General features: G+C 43.1%; 1 protein-coding gene across 2 annotated transcripts in view; it reads left to right on the top strand.

Moving 5' to 3' along the window:
- The window catches only part of LOC130845066 (contactin-associated protein-like 3), a 168,401-nt gene that overhangs the window by 10,072 nt on the left and 141,154 nt on the right, over positions 1 to 17,175 (top strand). The window lies entirely within an intron of this gene.

Raw genomic sequence — 17,175 nt, 5'->3', positions numbered from 1 at the left:
CTGGCATTGTTTCGTGCACAAGTCATGCACCTAGCACTGATCTGGGCACAAAGGGTTGGGCACTTAGGAGTGAAATAGTAGTGGCTTAGTAGACTTTCTAGTGCAGTTTTCCTTAGGTGAGTTGTCTCATGGTGTTGCTTCACCACTGGACTGCTGTAGCACTGGGGATGAAGAGTCTTTGGTCTGGAAGCTTCCACTAGCCCTTTTTTCCTTTAGTTCCTCCCTCACCTAAAGCCCATTGGTTTTCTTCTTCTTTGGTATATCTCGGGGACGGGGGCAATTCTGGTACCAAGAGGACATTAGAGATCGGCTCCGGGCCCAGTGTGGGACTCGGCTGGGTTGCCGCCTCCTTGGCTGCCTGGTCAGCCAACCAATTTCTTTTGCTGACTGGATCAGTTCCTCTTTGTAATAGATGACTGCCACCTGGGAAGACTTCCAAATTACCTCTAACAGCTGAAGGATTTCTTCTCTGTTTTTGATCCTTTTTCCCCCTGCTGTTAGTAATCCCCTTTATTTATAGATGGCTCCATGAACGTGCACAGTAGCAAAGGCACACCTTGAGTCTGTGTAGATGTTGACTCGCTTCCATCCTGCGTGCCTCAGCGCCTGGATGAGTGCCCACAGCTCAGCCCGTTGTGCCAGCCATCCCTGTGGCAAGGCCTCAGCCTTTATTATCTCATCTGTTGTCGCTGTTGCATAGCCTGTTTTGTGTTGTCCTTCCTGGATGAAACTGCTTCTGTCAGTGAACTGTTCCAGTTCTGGGTTCTGGAGGGGAGTGTCTGTCAGGTCTGGCCTGCTCGAGTAGATTTCATCTAGGACCTCTTCACAGTCGTGATCGGGGGTTCCTGCCTCCGTAGGCGTTGGATGTGGTCCCGAATTCCCAGGCGTGCCTCTCGCGGTACTGGATATTGCCTCTGCCTGACAGGAGTGGCCCCTGGCCTCAGGTCCACCACGTTGGGTGCATGGGTTTTGGCCAAACCTGGGGGCCCTTTTTCTGCCCAGACAGCAGGGAACTCTTCTAGCAGACTAGCTGGATTCGTTTGGTCTCCTTCTGAAGAATAGAGATGCCACTCATCTTCCCTGGGCACAGTCACAGCCATCATCAGAGCTGGTTGGCTCCCCAGGGTGAGGGTTGTGGGCTTCCCGGGGACAAAGGTGATCTGTGCCCCAAGCTTTATCAGCAAGTCTCTGCCCAGCAAGGGAATGGGGCACTCTGGTACGTACGGGAATTCATGAGTCACTAGGTGGCCCCCTAGCTGACATGAGCGGGCCTTGCAGCATGAGCGGGCAGTCCTGTCCTGATGATAGCTGCTGTTTGACCTGTGAGGGGAGCCACAGGTGTGGTTAGCACAGAGTGTTCAGCTCCGGTGTCCACCATAAAAGTCATTGATTGGCCCCCTACTTTCATTGCAACCATAGGCTCCCAGGGGCCCAGGATCAGGGACCCCGGTCCTCCCTATTGTGATTCTGTTCTGGCCAGGCCGATAAGGTCTTGGACGGCTGGCTCAGGCTGGTACCTTCCTCCGCTGGGTTGACTGAACTTCTTTGACCCTTCAGATGTCCTTCTGCGATGGGGGCATTCATTCTTCCAGTGTCCGGTCTCTTTGCAATAGGCGCACTGCTTGCAACGTAGTGGCGGTCTCCTCTTCGCTTCCCCTTTCCGCGGGGGAGCAGTCTGCTCTACCGGACCTGGGTTCCCCAGTGTGGCAGCCAGCAGGGACACCTTCTGCTTCATGTGCTTGTCAGCCACCTTTTGGGCTTCTTGGTCGCCATTCACAAACACCTTGTTTGCGACTTCCAGCAGCTGGGTGGCATTCATTCCAGCGAAGCCCTCAAGTTTCTGAAGCTTACAGCGGATGTCAGCATAAGACTGGGCCACGAACGCCACGTTGACCATGCACTGGTTCTCCCACGCTTCAGGGTCAAATGGGGTATAAACCCAGAACGCCTCACACAGTCTCTCATAGAACTCCATGGGTGATTCACCTGGCTTCTGGTGCATTTCTGTTGTCTTGGACATGTTGGTTGGTTTTTTGGCTCCTGCCCTCAGTCCCTGCAACAGGGCTCATCGATATTTATCAAGGGAGTCCTTCCGGTCCAGGGCGTTGAAGTCCCAGTTGGGTTGATCGTCCGGTGCAGCCCCCAGGGCCCAGGCTGCAGGATCTGCTGTACCAGCTGGTGCCTGCCCTCGGAGTCATGTCTGTGCCTCTGACAGGATCTGGCAGCATTCTTTGGTGTTGAAGAGAGTCAGGAGGAGATGGTGACAGTCATCCCAGGTAGGTTGGTGGGTGTGAAAAATGGACTCAAGGAGGTCAGTCATTGCTTGTGGCTTCTCCGAATAGGACGGGGTGTGGTGTTTGCAGTTGAGGAGGTCGGTGGTACTGAAGGGCTGATAATAAAGGACCGAGCATCCTGGCTGGATGGAGCCGTCCTCACTGACCTGGGATGGGCCTTGGGCCTCTCACAAGGCCATCTGCAGGGCTGTGGGCTGTTGAGCTGGTTGGTTGGCCAAGTGAAGTCACCACGGGCTTGGAGGGTGCTCTGGATTTGGAGATGGTGGAGACACAGATGGCGGAGAGCTGTCTGGCAAAGGGTGAGGAGGCTGAATGGAAACTGGCAGAGCAGCTGGCATATAGGGCAGAGGCACAGGGGGCTCTTCTTTGGGGTCCTCTTGGTGGATAACCTTTGCCAGCTTTTCTTTGCCTTTTCTTGGAGCCGGTTGGGCCACGAAGATCCTACACTGTCCCTGCCTATTCGCACAGAACCGAACCCAAGGAGGCAGCTGAACGGCGATTTGCAACCAGGAATCTATGTATGGAAACTGGTCAGGGTGCCTGGGGGTCCCTGTCACCACTCGGTACACAGCTCTAACTGTGGGAAGGTCTGGAGTACCCTCCGCGGGCCATCCCACCCTGAAGGTGGGCCATTCTAACTTGCACAGGGTGTGGAGCTTTCCCGAGGTCATCTTAACCTCATAGTCTCTGGAAAAACCTTTCTTAAAGTTTTTTATCATGTAAAACAGTCGGCTTAGAGGAACTTCCCCTCATGTTGACAAGTGTAAACTACCTCTTTGACCAGGGAGGAGAGGGGCGCACACGGGAAGGGCCTTGTCTTAGGGCCTGATAACCCAGGTAGTGCTGATGTTGCTGCTCCTGGAAAGCCCAGTATTCCCAGACAGCACGAGTACGGGCCTCCTTGAAGATGGCCCTGATCGTTACATGTCTCAGGGAGACAGGGCTGAAAGGAGGCGGTTTCTCGTGATGGGGGTTTGCAGAGGAATAACTTCAGGTGGGGCTCTGGAGGGGGTCTGGGGTGATTGACCCTCTTGTGGGCACTGAGGTGGAGGGAGCAAGTGTGCGTACCCCTTGCCTAAGTGTAGAGCCTGGAATCCTTGGGGAGTCAGGGGATTATGAAGGAATGGTGACAGAGGAAGGCAGCCTCGTAATGAGAATCCGAAAGGATACAAGAACACGTCAGAGTGTGCCGCTCTACACAGACTAGTGCAGGGGACCACGAGAGAGGGAGGTACAGGTCTGTCTGGCAAATAGGACAAGTCTTTCAGGGAAAACCTAATTCCTGAATAAGTCGGCTCAAAGAGTCAGCTGATGGAGGGGGAGAGTGAGCCTTAAAATTTTAAGAAAATAATCTTGGCAGAGGGTCCTAGGGCAAAAGGGCTGTTTCTAAATCAATTTCTAAATCAAATCAGTAATCAATTGTTTCCCCCTCCCTGTCTATCCCGCCCTGTGTCAGTGGCACAGAAACAAACAAGGGTGGGTGCCCCCTCAAAAGAGGAGACCATTCATGTGCCCGCCTGGCCGCGTCCCCGTGGGAAACTTAGGTGCCTCTTAGCTTTGGTGGGCTAGTGTAAACTCCTGGCTTGGATCTGACTTGCAGGGAGGGACTGGGTCCCCCAGAGACACACACTGCCCTGAGCCATATGAGGTTACCACAGAACCGCAGGTTAGGGCCCACTCAGATTCCATGGCCACCAAGGCCATGGAACCACACAATGGCCCTGGAGCGAGCACAAAGCAGGGCGCTCACTCACACACACATTCAGATCAGAGTTTATCACAGTGCCTCCCCCCTCTGGGAAGGTCCCTAATTGGTGGTCTTCTTACTGAATACCGTAGGAGGTGAGCAAGCTCCTCTTCCGTCCGGAGATGGGACCTGACTGGGTTCAGTGCCCCGGGGACTTACCTGATCCTGTGGCCATTCTTGGTGAGTTGGTCTGTCCCTCCACTGAGTCTGGTCGGGGCCCGGCCCTCCAGAGAGTCAGAGCACCAGTCCGAAAGAGAACCCAGAATACCGTCAGGTGGCACGCCTCCTCGTTCGTCTTGGAGCTCCTCCGCTCTGACTCTGCCGAGCCACGGGTCTGGCAGCTCAAGGGGCCAGAGTGGTTGGAATCTCGCTGGGGCCTCCAGAAATGTTGCAGAAATTGGTCCATTGAGAAACCAAGCACCACACGTGGAGGGTTGGAGAAGTCAGGTTTATTAAGCTGGCGGCCCCAGACGAGCTAACGCTCCAAAGCTCTGGGCCCTGAGCTCAGAGTGAGCTTTACTTTTATAGGGGTCAGTGCACATGGTTACAGTTAGTATTGGTAGATTGGTTACTTGGTTTATAGAGCAGGGAAGTTTCCAAACAGAAACTTCCAAGAGCAGGTGCAGAACATTCCATATTTAGTAAAATATCCTATGGTTACATTTGATTGCTAGGTCATCCTGTTTTTGTTTTTCCTTTTTGGCACAGGAAGCATATTTTACAAAAGCAGAACAAGGCATGGAGTTATTTTTAGCTGAGTGCAAGGTTCTAACTTTCCTCTTCAAAAGGACCTAGATTGCTGTGAGCCCTGCTACTCAACATATGACCTATGGACAAGCAGCATCACCTGCAATCTTGATAGAAATATGGAATCTCAGCCCTCTCCCCAGCCTGTTGAACAGAATCTGTATTTTAATAAGATGACCAGGTGATTCCAGTACAAGTTACGTTGTGAGAAGCACTGACTAGGATGACCCAAGTCCCATTTGTGGGAGAAATTGTTTTGTCCTTTAACTATCCTCCAGCTGCCTGGATCAGAGGGGACTGTGCCCCCTGCTCAAGGACGCAGCTTATCCCACCACATGTTAGCCTGAGCTCTTGATGCTCTCTGTAACAGGACCTCAGGAACCTTGTTCCAGTGCCCTTTTGACTGCAGCACACCCTCTTTCTCCCTGATAGTCACCAACCTAGTGGGGTGAAGCCCAGCTGTTTTCTTATTGTTATCAATGAATAACAATCAGGTGGTTAAAGTTTTTCCTGAATCTGTGCACTCTGCATTCATTAGGGGTTTATTCTTCATGTTAAAAACTCATCAGAACTCTAATTTAGAAGTTATATCCTTTATGAATTTAAGATGGATGTTGTTATACAAAATGCATTGACAACTTAGAATTTAAGTGGGTTTTTCTTCCTATGCAGGCCTTTCTGTGAAAAAGGCATTCTTCTGAGAAAGGACTGGCAAAATACATTTGAGAAAAACAAAAAAAGAAATTATTTGAAATAAACATACGTTCTATTATAAATAATTCTATTTAATAGATTTCTTTAGCTTTGAAAAAATAGGTAGCAGTAGGTCCTTAAATGATTATAAAATAGACATAGCAAATCGTTTGAAACTTTGGATCATTTCCAACCTAGAACACCAAGTAGGCTAATTAATGAGGCTAATTAATATTGTATTGAAAGATTCACAGCAATCTGATTGCTTTAAGAGAGCAACAAAGGTGACCCCAAAGATGTAGGGTAGAAAAAAGACAGGGAAATACTGGAGACATGAGGGTTGGGCTGGGGGCCTTTTGTTATATATGCACCACTTTATTTATTTAAGAGAAAGGTGTGATGCACATATGGCAAAATATTTACCTTGTTAAAATAAATCTAGATTGTTAGTACATGTATATCTGTTTTGGGGGAATGTTTGAAATATTGCATAATCAAATTAATAAAGAATATTGGATTCTGGTTTAAAAGGATTATGTTTACTTGGTTTAAAAGGATTATGTTTACTTGGTATAAATAGAAAGATCATATGCCTGTGTAGTTTCAAAATAAAGAGGGATAAGAACAATGTCAAATCATAATAAGAAAAACTGGACTCAGAGGTAAGGAGGAGCTTTTGTATGTAAGGAAGCAGACACTCTGCCAAGTGTGAAGCTCTGTTGCGGGGTATAAGGAGCTGAAATTGACAGAGATTCCTGCTAATTCAGTCATTTCAATATGTGTTGGTTTATTTCGGGTCTAGGTTAATGCATTTATTGCTAATGAGTTGATGACACAACAAAGCCAAGGCTCACATCAGGTAGGAGGTTGCAAAGAAGGGTCTGCAGAGTCTGCCTTGGCTGTCTGAGGCTTGTGCCAGCTCCAGGCTCATAGATTTCAAGTTTGGCTCTGAGACTGGGTGGTTTTGAGCAGAACAGGAGCAATACTTCAATGATTCTGTATCGATCCCTTCCATGTACTTGGCCTTGTCGGGGACATGGCCCTCTGCTTGCTAACTGTCCACCTCATTACATCGAGCTCATTGATCCCCGAGGCAGTGACTTTGTACCGTGGACAGTCTTGTTGATTGCACTTACCATCGTGGACTGCAATTGAATTTTCTGTACATGTCTCCCCCTCCTGGGCTCTGAGAACCATTAGGTCAGGGACTGATGCCCCCAGAGGGCCAGGCCTATTACAGTTTCTCAATAAGGAGTTGTTAGATTGAGTTAAGGAAAAGTTGCTATTCTCAAACAGACCTCAACCCAGATGGTTAGTTAAGTTAAAACTTAGCCAACTATGTGATGCTGCTTGTGTGATGGGAGACTTTCAGTGCCAAGTCTAAGTGTAACAAGAGGCTTAACAGTTTTTTCCCCTACAAAGGTGTACAAGGATGATGCTCTACTGAACCCAAGAGAGAGGAAGTGGTCCCATTTGCCCTGCATTGCAAGTCTCAGTGACAATAGAGGTAAACGGTGGATTTGATCTGCTGAAAACTCTCAGAGCAGCTGAAAAGGTTGAGGCAGAGAAGTGAATGGGACATCTGAGCTGTGACCACAAAATAACTGATGGGTCCCCAGAAGCCCGGGATCCTGCAACAACTACCTCTTGCCAGGGCTGGCTGCGTTCAGTGGGTGTGGAGCATCCGTCCTTCCATTTGTCAATTACAGTCCATCCCAACCCAAAACCTTCACTCAAATCCCCTTCACTCTGTATTAAAATTGCTTAGACACTCCCTTATTTTTCTACTCCTGGGATTTTTCATTTTTATTTCTCATGCATTACTTTTCTTTCATCATATTTATTCATCTCATGCCTTTTTCACATCAATTCTGACATCGGGCACTATGGCTTGTTTATACCTGTATCCTTTGTACCTACTTTATTGCCTTGCAAAAGTAACGATTTTGCTCATTTGAATTGCCACGTGTTGTTGGGTTCAGAGGGAGGGATGTGGTGGCAAGTAGAATTTTAAATAGTTAGCAAGATAAACAGCAACCCTTGAGACATCTTACAAATTATAATTTTACTTTTCATAGAATGAAGTTGTTGCAGAAGGGGTGCTATTAGAGATATATGGAACTTAGGATATATTTTATGAAAAAGGTAAAACTTAAAACAGTAATATGAACAGCGTATGGCAGAGTTGTGGGGGAAAGAGCTTTATAAGTAGAATTTTTTATTCATTTGGGAGAGGACAAAAATACTGTTTTTAAGCAAGAAAAGTCAATGATGGAAAAAGTAAGTTTTTGCAAGAAACATGGTGCTACGGCAGCATGCTCATTGAAAGAAAATGTTGCTGAGCCAAGTTTTTGGACGTTGGACGGCAGGGCAGCTCAGGCAGCATCTCACTAGGATTGCATGGAGATTCTTCCTCGTGATTGCAGTTCTGGCAGGTTAGCTTCACAGGATGTTGTACTAATAGTGGGTCTTATAGGGAATGGCAGTCAAAGTCCACATAAATATAGAGAATGCACAGATAAGGTGTGTACTTAAGGCTCTTCATGGGTGATCTCCTGGGTCTGTAGTTTTGACATAAAAAAGTGGTTTGGGACCAGACTAATTGGGATCTTGAGAAAATGGCCCACAGTAGGGCTTCCTAGGTGGTGCAGTGGTTGAGAGTCCGCCTGCCAATGCAGGAGACACGGGTTCGACCCCCTGCTCCAGGAAGATCCCACATGCCGCGGAGCAACAAAGCCCGTGTGCCAAAAAAAAAAAAAAAAAAGAAAAGAAAATGGCCCACAGTAGAGGTGGAGTATTTGGAACACTGCTGTGTTCACAGCTCTTGGTATCTCCTAAAGTTTCTGCACACTGCAGTCCCATGCCACTTACAGTTAGAACAATTTTCTGCCTTTGAGGCAGACCACATTTTATAAATTTATGTAGCCAAAAGCAATAATGAAATTGTAAAATTTTGCAAAAGAGAAAGACATGCTTTGAGTATTTTTTTAATATTAATATCACAGTATCAAAACTCTGAAGTGATGATAATTTCTGATCAGCAAACCTCAAACTTTCAGAGCAGTTAAGGTTAGGGCAGCAGTTGAGAAGCTAGATACTGTTTAAGCATGTTTAAAGGTCTCAGAGGGAAATATTGGTTTAGACCAGGGGCCAGACACCTTCTTTGTAAAAGGACAGATAATAAATATTTTTGGTTTTGTGGACCATACAGCCTCTGTTGTGACTGCTCAACTATGCTGTTTTGTGAAAGTAGTCAGAGGCAAAATGTAAATGAATGAGTGTGGCAGTGTTCCAATAAAACTTTATTTACAAAGTCACACAGCCAGCTGGTTCTGCGTTTAGGTTGCTTAACCCTGGTCTAGTCCATTTTGTATCCATTTAAGCTGTGACGTAGGGATCCAGTATGAAGAAATGAAAATTACAGCATCAGTGTGACACAGTGTAACCTCTTACACTTGATCTCCACAAAACCTTTGCTAATACTCTTGCTTAGGACAGTACTTTTCAAATTGTGTCCTAGAAAAACTTTTTTTTCATTTTAAATGTATGCATGTAATATGATGTCTTTCAGAATAAGATATAAATACTACACATCTGATCTATGACATCATTACATAACATTCAGCATAAAATAAGGTTAAAAAGAGAATCAATTTAAAGAAAAATATTAACTCAATAAGAAGTGTTATACTGAGTGCTTAGTGAGTGCCTGGCACTACTTCGTGTCCTTTATACATATTTATTAAACACATCCTCATGACAGACCTCTTATGCCCAGTTTACCGAAAAAGAACACAGAGGCATGAAGAGTTAAGTTCACTATCCTCAAATCACAGAGCTAGTTAGTGATGTAACAGGGGTTTGAACCCCAGCTGTCTGGCTGCAGGACCCACACTCAAACCACCTCACCACAGTACAGAGGATTCATGTTGGAGGTGAATAAAATGATGATGCAGGATGGGGATCCTCTTCCTTAGGGCATGGGAAGCAGGCAATTGCAGACAGTGCTGGTAGGAGCATAAAATTGGTATATGTCTAAAACAGGATCTTGAAGGGATGTTTGTACACCTGTGTTTATCACAGCATTATACACGTCCTTGGAGGACAATTTTTATAAACTTAAGTGTTCAAAAGCACCCACTGTTTAGAGCTCTGAAGATGACAGTCCAAAAGAAGCAATGCTTTTTTTTTTTTTTTGATCTTTATTGGAGTATAATAGCGTTACACTGTTGTGCCAGTTTCCACTGTACAACAAAGTGAATCAGCTGTATTTATACATGTATCCCCATATCCTCTCCCTCTTGAGCCTCCCTCCCAAGCATCCCTCCTACCCTCCCTGTCCCGCCTCTCTAAGTCATCAACAATCATCGAGTTGAGCTCCCTGTGTTAGGCACTTGCTTCCCACTAGCTATCTATTTTACTTTTGGCAGTATATAAATGTCAATACTACTCTTTCACTTTGTTCCAGCTCCTCCTTGCCCACCTCCCCATGTCCTCAAGTCTGTTCTCTACATCGGCGTCTTTATTCTTCCTCTACCACTGAGTTCATCAATACCACTTTTTTTAGATTCCATATATATGTGTTAGCATATGGTATTTGTTCTTCTCTTTCTGACTTCACTCTGTATGAGACTCTAGGTCCATCCACCTCACTACAAATAACTCAATTTCATTCCCTTTTATGGCTGAGTAATATTCCATTATATATATGTGCCACATCTTCTTTATCCATTCATCTGTCAGTGGACATTTAGGTTGCTTCCATGCCCTGGCTATTGTAAATAAATGCTGCAATGAATATTGTGGTACATGTGTCTTTTTGAATTATGGTTTTCTCCAGGTATATGCCCAGTAGTGGGATTGCTGGGTCATTTGGTAGTTCTATTTTTAGTTTTTTAAGGAATCTCCATACTGTTTTCCATAGTGGCTGTATCATTCCCACCAACAGTGCAGGAGGGTTCCCTTTTCTCCACAGCCTCTCCAGCACTTATTGTTCAATACTTTTAAGTCCCTTCAGTATATTGTCTACACCAAGTAACAATTCCACTTCTAGAAGTTAGTCCTGCAGGAACACGCAGAGATGAACAGAAAGTACCTGTGAGAAAATAAGTGCATTGTTTACAGTCGTGATACAGTTTTCTGTCAGTAGGAGAACACATAAATAAATTATGATACTCCATTTTATGGACTAATATAATAAGTAACTTGTTCCTTTGAAAACAATGAGGTTAATTAATTAATCTATCTACCTAGCTCTTTATTTATTTGAGGTAACATTGGTTTAAAACATTATATATGTTTCATGTGTACAACATTTTCAAATACACTTATTGATAATGAGCTTTAAGAAACATTTTTTTTACAGCAAGGAAAAGGGATATATTTATTGTTTCCATTAGAAATATCCAAGATGAACATATGCATATATGTGCATGTAAATATATATAGACTATTTCTGGAAGCATACAAGATAAATTATTAATAACATTTCTCATTCTGGGTAAAAATATGCAGTGAGTATGCAATGAATGCTATTTTTAAACTACATACATATATTGCTCTTCAATTAAATACCAGATTTTGAAAGGATTAAAGGAAAAAAACGAAATACAAAATAGTTTTTTAATTGTGGTAAAAAAATAACATTAAATTTACCATCCTTACCATTTTTAAGCGTACAGTTCAGTGGTGTTAAGTATGTTCACATTGTTGTGGAATAGCTCTCTAGAACGTTCTCAACTTGTAAAACAAACAAACCCTCTAAACACAAATTTCCCTCCCCATCCCCACAGCCCTTAGCAGCCACCTCTCTACTATCTGTTTCAATGATTTTGACTACCTTAGATACTTCATATTAGTGGAATCTTACAGTATTTGTCCTTTTGTGATGATTTATTTCAAGTAATGTAATGTTGTTGAGGTTTATCTGTATTATAGCACGTCAAAATTTCCTTCTTTTTAGGGCTGCATAATATTCCATTGTACATATATACCAGGTTTTATCAATTGCTGTGGTCTGAATGTTTGTATCCCACCAGAATTCATATGTTGAAATCCTAACCCCTTAAGGTAGTAGGTAGTTGGTGGTAGGTAGTATGTAGTTGGTGGTAGGTAGTAGGTAGTAGGTAGTAGTTAGGGGGTTTTGGGAAGTGCCTAAGTCTTCCACCGAGAAAGGGCTTAATGACTCATAAAGAGCTCCAGAGAGATCCCTACCAGATTCTGACATGAGAGAATACAGCAAAAGTCTGAGACCCAGGAGAGGACCCTCACCCAACCTTACTGGTACCCTGATCTGAGACTGTCAGCCTCCAGAACTGTGAGCAGTAAATTTCTGTTGTTTATAAATCACCCAGTCCGTGGTATTTTGTTATATCAACTTGAATGGACTAAGACATCTATTCATCCATCTATGGGCACTTGGGTTGTTTCTGCCTGTTGGCTGTTGTGAATAATGCTGTGATAAACATGGCTGTACAAATATCCCTTCAAGATCTAGATTTCAATTGTTTTGGACATATACCCAGAAGTGGAATTGCTGGAGCTTATGCTAATTCTGTTTTTACTTTTTTGAGGAAACTTCATATTGTTTTTTATAGTGGATGCACCATTTTGCATTTCCATAAGGGTTCCAGTTTCTCTGCATCCTCCCCTAAATAGTGTTTTTATTTGGTTCCCTTACCCACTGAAATACCCTCAAGATATGTGGGGAGGTGCAATCCACATGGACCCTGAGTGCCTGTGTGCTCTTGCTGAATAGGCTAAGAGTGAAGGCTCTGGCTGCATTTTATCCAGGCCATTCTCAGGGTGTGTTAGAGAAACAGCAGTCCTGAGAGATGAGAGGCCACCTCCCCAAGACAAAGAGCAGTTTTGCATCTTCTCACTATAAGAGTAGTGAATCCCCCAGGCGTGGTGCTCAGTCCCCTAAAGCAGCCCACTGCCTGCAGCATCATCCATCCTAGACCCTTTGCATTACCTGTAGCACATAGGGAGGCTCATAGGAAACTGAGCCAGTATTCACTAAGCCATGCCTCTGCCATGTGAACAGCTTCCAAAATGATGCTGTTTCCCAGGTGCCTTTCTGGGTGACCGTGAACTACATGATGCTCAGTCTCTCTATGCCAGTGTTTGGAATGCTTTCAGTTATTGTCTTATCTCTTTCATGGTGCTTTTGTGCTGAAGTTTGCCCCCAAATTATACCCTCGACATAAATTATGTCAAATAGAAGATCTATGTGCTAATCGCCAGAAGTCATATCATTTATATGGCCTTTTCATTAAACATAAAAATATAAAAATATGCTCATTACTTATTTGAGATTTTCAGCTCAAATGGGGATTTAGAATTGGGTTTCCTTCATGTAGATAAATTCTAAGTCATTTCCACAGTGAATATATTTCTAATATGGGCTTTTAGATGATGTGGATAAGAATAAGTACTGTTTCAACTTAAGGAAAACCTTTTTAGGTGACTTTCTTCTTTTAAAAAAATTATTTTATTGAAATATAGTTAATTTACAATGTTGTGTTTGTTTCTGCTGTACAGCAGAGTGATTCAGTTTTACATATACACACGTTCTTTTTCATATTCTTTTCCATTATTTTTTATCACAGGATACTGAATATAGTTCCCTGTGGTATAAAGTAGGACCTGTTGTCTATCTATAACAGTTTGCATCTGCTAATCCCAAACTCCCAATCCATCCCTCCTCCACCCCTCCTCCCTCCTGGCAACTGCAAAACTGTTCTCTATGTCTGTGAGTCTGCTTCTGTTTCCTAGATAAATTCATTTGTGTTGTATTTTAGATTCCACATATGAGTGATAGCATATGATATTTATTTTTCTCTATCTCACTTATTTCACTTAATATGATAATCTCTAAATCCATCCATGTTGCTGCAAATGGCATTATTTCATTCTTTTTTTATGGCTGAATAGTATTCCATTGTGTATGTGTACCACATCTTTATCAATTCATCTGTTGATAGACATTTAGCTGGTTTCCATGTCTTGGCTATTGTAAATAGTGCTACAATAAACATTGGGGTGCACATATCTTTTCTAATTATAGTGTTCTGTGGATACATGCCCAGGAGGGGATTGCAAAATCGTATGGCAACTCCATTTTTAGTTTTTTGAGGAACCTCCATACTGTTTTCCATAGTGGCTGTACCAATTTACATTCCCACCAACAGTGTGAGAGGGTTCCCTTTTCTCCACACCCTCTCCAGCATTTGTTATTTATAGACTTTTTAATGATGGCCATTCTGACTGGTGTGAGGTAGTACCTCATTGTAGTTTTGATTTGCATTTCTCTAATAATTAGCAATGTTGAGCATCTTTTCACCTGCCTGTTGGCTATTTGTTTTCTTTGGAGAAATGTCTATTTAGGTCTTCTGCCCATTTTTCAATTGGGTTGTTCCTTTGTTTGTTATTGAGTTGTATGAGCTGTTTGTATATGTTGGAAATTAAGGCCTTGTTGGTTGCATCATTTGCAAATATTTTCTCCCAGTCCATATGTTGTCTTTACATTTTGTTTATAGTTTCCTTTGCTATACAAAAACTTGTAAGTTTGATTAGGTCCCACTTGTTTATTTTTGCTTTTATTTCTATTGCCTTGGGAGACTCATCTAAGAAAACATTGGTATGATTTAAGTCAGAGAATGTTTTGCCTGTGTTCTTTTCTAAGAGTTTTATGGTGAGGTGACTTTCTTCTGACTTATAAAAGGATAAGCCCTCTTTGGGATTATATTACAGAGTTTTGGATTTAGGGTGCATCTGTCTGCCATGCACCCTAAATACCTATCAGGTGAGACCCAGACCTGAAGCACATGACTCATCTTCCATCATATTCCCAGTTACCCTGTGGTGTGCTTGAAATTCTCTGCTTATTTTATTGGCATAATCCGCCTTTCACTTTGTCCTCGAGGAGGAATCAGTTAAGAGCTAAAGAAGAGCAGTTTTGAAAAAGAGTCGAAGATCGGGGCATTTTTCTAGGAGGAACTGTGAGTAAGAAAGAAGAAAGGCAGGCAGTGGAAATACCAGAACTTAGCCTCACACTACATCAGTGAACAGGAGAGAGAAGTTCAAAATAAATCACTTTTGATGTGCATTAGACAAGTGAATTTTATTTGGATTTAAACTCCTGTCTTCTCTTTTGTGTTTTTTAATGTTCTTAATCTTTCAGCCGGAGTGGCCTACTTCCTTTCAGAGCTTTGAACATTTTAATGATTCAGTATCCTTCTTTTTTAGCAGAGAGTGAAGAGAAAAATTACATGAGCAGTGGAAAGAGACCCCTGAGGAGGTCTTGTGTACGCTGCCACAAAAGCTTTATTAGCTGAAGTTCCCATTGATGGAAAATTCAGACATAGGAAAAGCTCTTACATTTTGTAAGAAAATTTGAGAGTTACCAAAAAATTTCTTCAGAATGCAATGCAAAATTACTGTGGCAACACTTTTCATCCGTATAACCCCAGGTAATAATAAGTGAAATGGTCAGTGAATTATATTGCCAATAGGTTTTCTATCCTTAGATTAAATAAATAAATAAATAAATACATGAATCAATTATTTAAGGAACCTGACAGTGATATCCAGGGTCTTGAAAAACCTGCCTGTCAGACACTCCAGGGCACCTTTAAACTGAAAGGAATTAAATCTATCCCTGTATTAGTTTCCTAGGGCTGCTCTAACAAAATACCAGAAAATGGGGGGCTTAAAACAACAGAAATTTATTCTTTCATAATTCTGGAGGCTAGAGGTCCAAAATCAATCTTGGCAGGGCATAGGCAGGGCAGGGGTCTCTGGAGAATCTCTTCCAGGCTGTTCTCTTAGTTTATCATAATGTCAGTAATTCTTTGTGTTCTTTGGCTTCTCATTAGTCACTGCCTCCATTGTCATGTGGCAGTCTCCTTCTGTGTCTTTATTTCATCTTCCCTCTGTGTATGTCTCTTATCTTCTTATAAGGACTCAGGTCACATTGGATTAGGGTCCACTGTCATGACCTCATCTTAATTTGATGACTTCTGCAAAGGCCAGATTTCCAAATAAGTTCACATTCACAGGTTCTGGAGTGGGAACTCCAATATATCTCAACATGAACATGACAATGGCCTGGAAGGACAGAAGTGGCTGTAGTCAAACGATGCTTATTGAAAAGCAAAAGAGGTACTTTCTCATTTTGTTTGTTGTGCCTACTTTTTGTAAGGGAAGAGGAGGATTAATCTGGAATTGACAAGAAATTGATAAGAAATGTTTCTGGACCCCATGACAAATGGAATGTGAGAAAATGAGCAAATGGCATTCCTGAGCGCTACAAGGAGTGGGATCTAGAAAGGGAAGCTGGAGTTTGAGTCAAGGTGAGGAACCCTGGTTTATAACATTTACTGAGTGTTTATTGTGAGCCAGGCACGCTTGTAAGCATCTCAGGTGTGTGATATTATTTAATCTTTCTCCATGAGTGTCTTCATTTTACAGATGAAGAATCTGAGGCTCACAGTTACACAATGGTCGATTTCTTTGTTACTCTGGAATATTCTAAGATATGATTGACGTAGCCATTTATTATTCTGTTTTATTATTATTATTGTCATTATTTATTACCTGCAGTGAGGTATATTCCAAGAGCACACAGAAGAAAGGGAGGAAGACTTTACAATGCAATCGTGTTCTTGGTGCGGCAGAGGCAAGTCTGGGTAACCTGAGGGCTGGGTTTAGGAGGTGAGGGTGCACCCAGGAATAGTGGTCAGAAAAGGCCTGGATAATTGCGGACCTCAGGATTCTGAATGGACATCTATGGGATGTGGTTTTTCTGCATTCCCAGGCAAGATTGTGGCTCTGTTCTTAGAGGTCTGCCATCTTTGTTCAAGGTTCCAAATAAAAACAAAGAGGCTGAATTGTTCAGTCCTGCTGTGAATTCCATCTCCTTACTGGGAGTGAGATGTACACTAGACACAGATATTCCTGTGTTCAGTGTTGCACAAAATGCATTCCCTGCCTCATAAAGGGGTGTGGACATATTCATCTCAGGACCTGGGGCATCTTGGTTCAGGGAAATGAGAAACAGCAGTTCTAGGCTGGGCTTTGCTTTTCTGCACTCTTGTCTGGACACAACCTCTCTGAGCATCAGTTTTTCCTGCGTCTTTGTCATTTACTGGTCCTTTCCTCAGTCTTAGGAAGCCCTCAAGATGCATCAAGATGTGTATTATTCCCTAAATCAATCTGAACCCAATGCCTGGTCCTCAGGAACTACCCTAGTCCAAGAATCAACAAAGGAAGGGGAGGAAGGATGGAAGGAGGATGCAGGAGAGAGGTGTATAGGTAAGGGTCCTAGCTCAGCTGTCACCTGCAGAACAGAAGCAAGTTGCCTTGATTGTTCACACCTCACTTTACCCGCATCCAGGTTAGAACCTGGAAAGCTTGACTAGATTCAGTTCTCTCTATTAAAAAGTTATTAGGTCATTTTCAAATTTCATTTTAATTTATTTTTTCATTTAAACTTACTTTGCAGTCGAGTTTAATTGGGTTTTGCTTTCTGCTTTTTTCTTCTGATTTTGGCTTTATTACTTTCAAATAATACTTTTCTTTCAGTCACCATTTTCTTCTTAGTAATGCCAGTTTACGTTGTTTGCTGAGGGCTGATTTTGTTACCTTCACTCCTGTTTTGTGTACTTGGCAGCCCCCTGAGATGATCTGTTT

Source organism: Hippopotamus amphibius, chromosome 2 (assembly GCF_030028045.1).
Source record: "Hippopotamus amphibius kiboko isolate mHipAmp2 chromosome 2, mHipAmp2.hap2, whole genome shotgun sequence".
Lineage (NCBI taxonomy): Eukaryota > Metazoa > Chordata > Mammalia > Artiodactyla > Hippopotamidae > Hippopotamus > Hippopotamus amphibius.
This window is presented reverse-complemented; position numbering and strand designations above follow the sequence as displayed.